This window comes from Octodon degus, unplaced genomic scaffold (assembly GCF_000260255.1).
Source record: "Octodon degus isolate 3935 unplaced genomic scaffold, OctDeg1.0 scaffold00021, whole genome shotgun sequence".
Taxonomy (NCBI): Eukaryota; Metazoa; Chordata; class Mammalia; order Rodentia; family Octodontidae; genus Octodon; species Octodon degus.
In genome coordinates, this window is record NW_004524597.1 from 9,218,271 (window position 1) to 9,228,283 (window position 10,013).

General features: G+C 41.8%; 1 protein-coding gene across 4 annotated transcripts in view; it reads right to left on the reverse strand.

The window, feature by feature from the left end:
- The window catches only part of Pdpk1 (3-phosphoinositide dependent protein kinase 1), an 87,304-nt gene that overhangs the window by 71,220 nt on the left and 6,071 nt on the right, over window positions 1-10,013 (reverse strand). The window contains exon 1 of one of the 4 annotated variants that reach the window (XM_023711432.1): window positions 6,935-6,953. The exons of the other annotated variants lie outside the window; for them this stretch is intronic. The gene's annotated coding sequence lies outside the window, so the exon portion shown is untranslated. Of the gene's footprint in view, window positions 1-6,934; window positions 6,954-10,013 lie in introns of those variants that run through there. 4 annotated transcript variants of the gene reach the window in all.

Consider the following 10,013-nt stretch of genomic DNA (forward strand, 5'->3'; position numbering starts at 1 on the left):
CAACCAAGATGCCAGTCACGTGTGGAATGGTTGAAAAAGATATGGCATTTTTATACAGTGAAGTATTACTCAGCTATAAAGAATGATAAACTGGAAGCCTTCATATTTAAGTGGATGTCACTTGAAGATATAAGTGAAATAAACCAGACCCACATATGTAAATATCGTATTGTCTCCTTAGTATAAGAACTCAAAAGAAGAATTACAAATAGAAAGGTATAATATAATTTAAAAGGAAAGCAAGAACTTGAGGACTGGACAATGAGGAGTGGGCAAGAAGAAAAGCTGGGGAACATGACAGGGGCAAAGCCATACATTTATACGCACAAGATGGGTAAGGCAATGATCCTGAGAAACATCAGCAAGTTTTTGAAACTAGCAGTTAACTGGTAGGATTCTCACCCTGACTAACTATATATGCTGATACCTGTGAACCAAGCAGCTGCACTGAAGATAGCAACATGTAATAGAAAGATCACACTTGGAATGCCTGTCATTCTGGTCTTCTAAATACGTACTTCTTGTCATGACATACCAATTATCACACTGTCTCTCAAGTAAAACTTTTTTCTTTTCTTTAAAACAAGGGTAATAAATGAAAAAAAAAAAAGACAAGAAAAAGAAAAAGTCACAGGTCTGTCTTGTTACAATTCTGTATATAGTTAGATTTCTAAATTTCTTTGTAAAAATATGTAAATGCTTATTTCTAGTTTAAATTTTTTTTCCTTCATATTCAGTAAGGACTTAAAATTCAACATATCAATACTTGAAGGAAAATACCTGTTCCATGATATGCCAAAAATGTTTGATATTTAGACAGATAGGGTAAACCAAACTGCATATATTGCAAGTTAATAATAAGCTTCTCTTCTGGAGGGTTAACAACCTAAGTTAGCAGAACAAAATTGGAGAAAAGGAAGGGCTGCAAGGTCAGCCAACATTTTGGCCCTAGCCTTTCAAGGTCAGTGAAGACTCAAGACATAGGAGAACCTGTACTGTAACATCATGTAACTCAGTTGTGCCCCAAATTTTCTGATCAAAGAGATTATGGAGCCACAGAGGAATGTGATCGATGATGTACAGTGTGCCTAAGGAGAGTCACATGGAGAGAAAATATTCTCTCAGGCTTTCACAGAGAGCAAAGTGGTCAAGCAATGGCTGTGACTCATGCTCATGGCTGACACCGACAAAGGATCTACAAAGTGCAGTACAGGGCTCCAGGATAAATCCTGAGGGTACTTGACTGACCTTATCAGATACAAAAGTTACATTTCTTGTTATATAGGTCTTGCTTTATCTTGGTCTTAACCATCCAGCAGTAAAGTATAAAAATGAGGTATATAAAGTAAAGTCATATTAATATGATGAGTTGTAAAAGGCTCAAGTCAATAACTTCTGAGAATAACCCACTACTATTATAGACTGCTGGACAGTGTTGGATTGTTTTGCTGAATTAAAGCACCTATAGTACTTAGATGCCAATAGAATACCCACCTCTGACAGGACTAAACGAAAAAAAAGAGGATACAAAGGAAAGAACATTTTGTATTTGTATATACAAAATAGGATAGATATACAGCTACTTTTGCTTAATTCAATGAGAAGAAAGAGGTGTACTAATACTGTTTGGACAGGATATCCTATTTGCTTCTTGTACTATGGATAACCACTAAGAAGATAACAATGTACAATGTATTGATTATTGAAACTATCCTATTAATCAGCTTTGAAACTGTCCCATTCATATTTGTTTCTCAATAAAATAAAATAAAGAGTGTGGACCTTGCTAATGTCTTAGTATTGACAGATATATCATGGGATTTTTTTTTTTCCTGAGTCCTGAGAATAAAACCAAAGATCCTGCACCTACTAGACAAACACTCTACCAACAAGCTACATTTTGGGACCTTTTCAAAATTTTATTTGAAGTAATTTAGTCTGGCTAAATTATGCAGACTGGTGTAAAACTAGCAATCTTCTTGCTTCAGCCTCTCAAACAGCTAGATTACAAGTGTACTCCACCACGTTCAGTCTATAGGACAGTTTTGTAGTATGTTAAAATTAGAAGCTGAGTGGAGGGGCCGGGGAGATAACTCAGTGGGATAAGCGCTTGCCTGGCAAGTGCAAGAGCCAAAAAAAAAAGAACAAGAAGAAGCTGAGTAGACAGTTATGATCATTCTAAGCATTCCAAAATAAAGTTTATTTTTAAACTTATTTATACAGCAGGGTATGGTGGCACATGCCTGTAATCCCAGCACTTGGGAGGCTGAGACAGAAGGACTGCTGCAAGTTCCAGGCCAGCTTTGGCTATAAAGTTTAAAAAAAAAAAAAAAAAAAAAGTTTTATGTGCATTTGTTTTGAGAGAAGGCCTCACTCTGAAGCCTTCAAACTTAATCCTCCAGCTTGAACACCCCAAGTGTTGAGATTACAGTCATGTACCACCATGTTAACTTCCAGCAAAATTTCTGAGTGCCATCAACTTCTTTGGTTGATATTGTTCAAAGGTCTCAAAGTTTGAAAACAAACCTAGTTTCCAAGCAGAAACCAGCAAAAGAAGGCAAGCAGAGCACACCAAGTCATTCAGCCCATGCAAAACATTGCTTTCAACTGGGAACTTCCTCCATTCTTGGTCATGCCTGTGTAGGCACCCCAGATCTCTCCTTTTTTTTCTCTTCCTGTCATGTCCACCTGGGGGCCCAGGTCCATCCTTCACACTCTGGAGCAGTCTCCTGAAGGCTGGCCATCTCTCCTTGTTGGTCACACACTTGCCTTCAGAAACCACCTTGAAGGACCAGGCTGGTGGGGCTCACAGAGGGACAGAAGTGTCAAATGGGCTGTCTCCCAAGCTGCAGAAGCAATCTATTTTTATCCAAGAATTTCTTAGGGCCAGAAGCATGGGGCCTGATCTGTTCATAACCACTTTTAAACGACCCACCAGCCTTCCTTACCTTCTGCCCCAGACACATAGTGGCAGCAGCCTGGGAACTGGAGAGTTTCTTAAGACTTAAAATGAAAAACAGCACCATTTAGATCAGGAGGTGTTTTTTGTTTGTTTGTTTGTGTGTGTGTGTGTGTGTGTGTTTTGGGTTTTTTGGCGGAACCAGGGATTGAACTCAGGCCCTTGTGCTTGCCAGGGAAGCGCTTATTCCACTGAGCCATCTCCCCGGCCCCATTTTTTTTTAAATGAGAACAAAATGCATCCACAAGTAAAATCTATATTTAGATACACATTTTAAAATTGTATATCTGATAATAACCAGCTATGTACAATCAGTAAAAGACTATAATTTTGACCAATAAAAAAAACTCATGAAAGAAAAATGCCCAAATGCAAGAAGAAAAAAATTGAGTTGACAATAGAAAAATACACACTAAATGCTGTGGATTTCTGAGACAGAGCATAAGGCAGCAGCACATTTTCTCAACAGGTCCAGAGTAACAGCCCATTGGCAGGGGATCCACGATGGCTAAGTACTTACCCTCCCAGAAAGAAATCAGGGGAATAGTGACTGGTTCTGGATGAAGCATCTATCATGGTTCTCAGCTTCTAAATCTAAACCAGCACTGCTTCCTCAAGGTCTGGCTCCTGAGGCTCTGCAGAGCAAACCTTTCCAAGCAACTGTGCTAAGGCAATCAAAGAATGATGTGTCCCCATCATTCCCCAAAGTCTAGGGACTAGTGTCAGTGCACGCTGGCTCTGACATGTGAGGTAGCCTGGCCCCTCCCTAGGATGGTGGTGGTTTCAGCACCCACTAACTGAGCAGTGTGCATAAGTGTGCAGCCAGGGTAGACTGCTCCAACAATGAGTGCTGGGACAACCCCATCACCAACACCAGCTGCAAGATCACCCTGGGGATGTTAACTGTGGCTCTGCAGGTGGCTGCCCATACCCATCAAGCATGTACTGCCACTCTTGCTACCACAGAATACCACAGAAATTAGAGCAAAAGAATACCAAGAAAAGCTCTCTCAGACCTTGCCCAAAGTGCAAAGACTACCTGAACTGGCCCCTCTGCCAAGAATAAAAATCAGCTTCAGGTCAGAAGGGCTGCTGGAGGGGCTGGTAAGATGGCTCAGTGGTCTAAAGCACCTACTTAGAACAAGCTTAGCAAAGTACAGGGACCGCGGTTCAATCCCCCAGCACCACATGCCAGCCAGCCCCACCCCCTGGTGGGCTGAGCTGGCCACACACACACATACACACACACACACATATAAATAAATATTAAAAAAAAAAAAAAAGAAGGGCTGCTGGGTAATCCAATCCTCAAGATCTTCAGAGAAACAGTTCTTCTATTGGGAAGGCTTTTCCCAATTAGAAACACACACACACACACAGAAACACAGACTACATGAAGGCAACGGTCCATGTAGGCCTTACCCACCACAGCAACACTGTGTGCTCTACACTAAATTGTTTATTCATACTCAATCTCATAGTTGAAGTGTCAAAACTGCCAGGAAACTAGGCACAGAGGTACATACCTGAAATCCTAGCCACTCAGGAAGCTGAGGCAGGAGGATCTCAAATTTGAGGCCAACCTCGGCAATTTAAGAAGACCCTATCTCAAAATAAAGCTAAAAGCTGGAGGTAGCAGCACATGCCTATAATTTCAGCATTCAGGTAGGAGGGTCCCTGTAAGTTTAAGGACAGTCTGGGCTACATAGTGAGTTCAAGGCCAGCTTGAACTACATAGCAAGACCCCGTCTAAAAAAAAAAAAAAGCATCTTAAAAGACCAAGATGGGCCAGGGAGATGGCTCAGCGGAGTAAGTGCCTCCCTGGCAAGCGCAAGGGCCCAAGTTCAATCCCCAGTTCCGCCAAAAAAAATTTTTTTTAAATAAATTTTTAAAAAGACCTGGCGATGCAGCACAGTAGTACAGTGCCTCTTTGTTCAATTTATAGGAATGGGGGGGGGTAAGAGAAGGAGAGAAGGACAGAGAGGGTAACAGGGAGGGCAGCAGGGAGAAGAGACCAACACCCCAAGAGGGGCTTCAGTATGCAATGGAACAAATCTCAGCTCTGGTGGGTACTGAAACTAAAGTCTTTGCACTTAGCCACATCTTCAGCCCTTCTAAATGTTTGAAATAGGGTCTTACTAAACTGCTAAATTCCCCAAGCTGGGCTAAAACTTCACTCCCAAAGCCCTGGGATTACAGAGCCTGGCTCACTGGGTCACTCTTCACTTCTTCAAGGGAAGCTACAGAGACTCTGTGGTCACATCTGAGGCAAGAGCCACACAGGAGAAAATGTACGTACGTGTGATGATGTTTGAGTCCCAGAAGTCAAGCTGGAGCAACCAGCCCAGCATTGACCTCCAAACCAGTCAGGGAGCTGAGAATTAAACCTCTCCTGTAGCAAAGAGATGATGTAAGGTATCATCCTGACATCAATCCCAGTGTTACTGTTTAGACGTAGAATGTCTCCCAAAAGTATCATGTGGTCAAAGGTGGGGCTTTTGATTCATCCACTGATGAGTTCAGTGGGTGAATGTACTATTAGGAGATGGGGCCTAGTTAGAGGTAGGTTACTAGGTGCATAACCTGGAAAACTGTATTTTTGTCTCAAACTTACTGTGCAGCACAGGCTGGCCCCAAACTCAGCAATCCTCTTGCCTCAGCCTCCAAAATGCTGTGATTACAGGCATGCACCACCACACCTGGCTCTATATCAAACTTTTTTCTTTTCTCAAACTCTTGATCCACCCACTCTAAGCCTCTCAAGTGATGGGATTACAAGAGTATACCACTCTCAGCTTTTCTTTTAATTTTAAATTTCGATAAAACTAAATATTCAGTCAGTAATGCAAACAATTCTTTGTCATCTCACTTTTTAAAGCCAAAGTTTCAACGGCAAGCTAGGATCTTCATTTCTTTATTTACGATCTTCAGCAATGCCCTAAAATCCTATCTAGAACCCAAGCACCAATGTATCTTTGTACTAAGTTATTTGTGATTGGTAAACATGTTCACACTATACTTTGACAAGTACAAATGAAGAGTATAACTCCTCACTCACTAGGTGTGGGGTGTACAGAATACAGTGTGAAAAAGTAGAGAGAGAGAATAACTTCACAGTGGAGAAAGCTGGCAACGCTGCCTCAGCCAAGTGATCAAAGTCAACATCAGCAATGATACACTGGGGCCAGAGAGATGGCTCAGTGGAATAAGTGCTTCCCTGGCAAGTGCAATGGCCTGAGTTCAATCTCTGGTTCCACAAAAAAGAACAATGATACATCACGTTAGACAGAATGGCCAGCCCTTTGATATGACAAAAATAAAATTTTACTTTCCTGTTCTTCCTCCTAAATCCCTAACACCCCAGTCAAACATAAGGAAAACAATCTGGCTAGAGGGCATCCTACAAACCCTGACAGGTAGACTTCAAAATTAAAGACCATCAAAAACAATGAACTTCTGAAAAACCATCATAGCAAGGGAGCCTAAGAAGGCATAATGACTAAATGTAATGTGTCCTGGATGGTCTCTAGAATAGGACATTATATTAAAACTAGGGAATTTTGAATAAATTACCGACATGTTAACATGGGTTCAATACTTATAGCAAACATACAATACTAATTTAAGATATTAATAAGGGGCCTGGGAGATAGCTCAGTGGCAAGAGAGTGCCTGGCAAGTACAAGGTTCTGAGTTAAACCACTGGTTCCAAAAAAGTTAATAAGGGCAAGGAAAAGTTCAGTGGAAAAGTACTTGCCTAGCATGCACAAAGCCCTGGAGATCATCCTCAGCTCTGCAGCTACTCAGGAGGCTGAAACAGGAGGATCATGTTCTAGGTAAGTCTGAACAACATAGTGAGACTTGGTCTCTTATTAAAAAAAAAAAAACAAAGATTGAGATAGATAGATAGATAGATAGATAGATAGATAGATATATCAGGAGCTGGGGAGATGCCTCAGCAGCATAAGTGCTTACCTGAAAAGTACAAGATCCAGAGTTGGATCCCCAGTACAAAATAACAACAACAGGGCTGGGAGTGTTAAATCAGTGGTAGAGTGCTTGCCCAGCAAACTCAAGGCACTGGGTTCAATCCCCAAGTACTGCAAAATTACAGAAACAAACACCATTAGTAATTCTTGTTTGTTTTGATTTTGAAGGCTTTTTTGTTGTTGTTTTGGGGGATGAGTACTGGGGATTGAACCAATGGCCTTCACAATGGGCTACATCTCCAGCCCTTTTTTTTTTTTTTTTTAAAGTTTGCAAGGCAGCTATGCCCACCACTATACCACCAACGCAGGCTATTTTTTTAAGTTTGAAGATAGGTGTTTGCTAAGTCACTAAATTGCCCAGGCTGGGCTTAAACAATTTTTTTTTTTTTTTCCAGAATCGGGGATTGAACTCAGGTCCTTGCACTTGCCAGGGAAGCACTTATTTCACTGAGCCATCTCCCAGGCACCCATGGGCTTAAACTTTTAACCCTCCTCCTTCACCCTACCAGAGTACTGGGATTACATGTGTGCCATCACATCAAGCTGCAACCTCCTTCCAAATGGCTCCACAACAGACAGAGTCTAGTGGCACATACCTGTAATCTCAACACAGTGGTAGGCTGAAGCAGTAAAATCACAAGTTTGAGCCCAATCTCAGGGACCTGGCTTGACCTCATTTCAAAAAAAAAGGCCAGGTGCATACCTGTAATCCCAGCACTCTAGGAGATTGAGGCAGGAGAATTAAAAGTTTGAGCGAAGATATGCAATTTAGTGACTTAGCAAGACTCTCAAAATAAAAATTATAGTGTGGCATGGTAACACATATGTGTAATCCTAGCACTCATGAGACTGCGGCAGGAAGATCACCACTAATTTGAGGCTAGACTGGGCCATACAGTTTAAAGCCATCTGGAATACACAGCAAGATCCTGTCTCAAAATAAATAAATAAGTAAATTTTTTTAAAAAGTAAACAGGGGATATAGCTAAGTATGAAGGCTCTGGATTCAACCCCCAGAATCACAAAGGAAAAAAAGAGAAGAAAAATAAGAGGCAGAGGCTTAGGGAACATGTGTATTTGTTATGTACTATTTTAACTCCATTATGTAGATTTTTAAAATAAAAATTAGAGACAAAATCAGATCCCTTTGGTCTTAGTATGCTCCAGGAGGACAGGGTAGGCCTGCCTGATTCACACTTCCCACTGCAAACAGATTCACACCTCATTCACACCTCACACCCAGGCTAACCACTCCTGTGTTTCTGCAGAACAGAAGCCTCCTCTCAGGCTTTTTTCTGGACTTTAGCAAAAATTGCTCCCTAACCAGGTCTTTTCAACTACAAACACTTTGTAACTACCTCTCAGGAAAATACACTTGTATTTTCAAAATGTGCTTACCCTATCTCAGGCTAAGGGAAATTCAAAATATTTCCAATCACTACCCCTCCACCGCCACCCCACCACCCACCCCTGTTTTCAAAACTCATACTCTACTAACAAAATCTCTGCACAGGGGCCAGGGAGATAGCTCAGTGGAATAAGTGCTTGCCTAGCAAACGCAAGATCCTGAGTTCAATCCCTGGTATAACCAAAAAAACAACAACAACAACAACAAAAATCTGCACATACCTCAATTACTTCAACTTAAATTCCCAGAAACTAAACTTGTGACTCAAATAATCTGCCTCTCTGAATATACACTGGAGAATTTATCCCCCATCCCTCCTAGGCAAAAGTGGAAGTTTACATTCCTAGACCTAGACCAACCAGTCCTCCAATCTCAAGCACCGCATTCTCACTGATTAGTATGGCAAAGTAGTTTTCATTGTGGTAAAATATAGAACACAAAATTTACCATCTTCACCTCCCCCACCCCTTTTGCAGTACTGGGGATTGAACCCAAGGTTTTTTGCAAGTGCTCTGATCCTGAGCTATATCCCTAGTGTCCCTCTGTGTGTGTGTGTGTGTGTGTGTGTGTGTCCCGTGCCTGCACACAAGGGTTTAAACAGAGGGCCCCAGGCATGCTAGACAAGAACTCAAGATAAACTACATCTCTAGCCCTAGGCTATTTTTTGTTGTTTTTTGGGGGGTTTTTTGCTTTGCTTTGTTCTCAGTGTTGGGATTGAACTCAGAGCCTTCAAACTCAGCTACATCCACAGTCATTTTTTAAATTCTGAAAGAGGGTCTTATACTTTATAACTTGTCTGAACTGGGCTCATTTTCAATCCTCCAACCTCAGCCTCCCAAGTGGGCTGGTTTATCTAACCACCTGATTTTTTTTTTTTTTTTTGGTACCAGGAATTGAACTCAGGACCTTGCACTTGCCAGGGAGGTGCTATGCTGCCAAGCTATATTCCCAGCCCTAACCATCTGTTCTTATCATCAGCAAAATCTTTCATATTTGGCATTAAGTCAGAAACAAACAATCTGTGCTGAGGGCTGGGGAGATAGCTCAGCGGTTTAAGCGCCTGCCTGGCAAGCCGAAAGACCCAGGTACCATCCCTTCCAGCATGCTATGCCAGCCTCAGAACCCCAAGCATGCCATGCCAGCCACCGAAACCCAGAGTGGTAATGCATGCTTTTAATCCCAGTACTGGGAGGCTGAGACAGGAGGATAACCATAACTCCAAGCTGCATAGTGAGACACTACACCAAATAAATAAATAAATAAATAAATAAATTCTTTTTAAAGCAATCTATGCTGAGACCCTCCAACACTTAAGCATTTATAGCTCTGAGGGAAAATCAGAACTCACAAGATTCAGACATTTCAGGAGGACTGAAAATTAAAAAAAAAAAAAAAATTAAGGAGTTATTAGGTCATAGCTCGGTGTGACAGCCCTAGGTTAATCCCCAGTATAGCTCCAACCCCGCAAAATAGGAAAGGCCAAGGACTAGAGTGTGGAACGATAAGGCCACAATATCATCCCTCCTCTGAGGGACAGCAGCTCTGGCTTTGGTACAACCAAGCCCACCGTATAAAAAGAATCCCTTCCAGGGCCTGATGTGCAGGGCCCTGCCCCTGGGGCGTGCTGAGTCAGCAACTGAGACTGGGCATGGTGGCA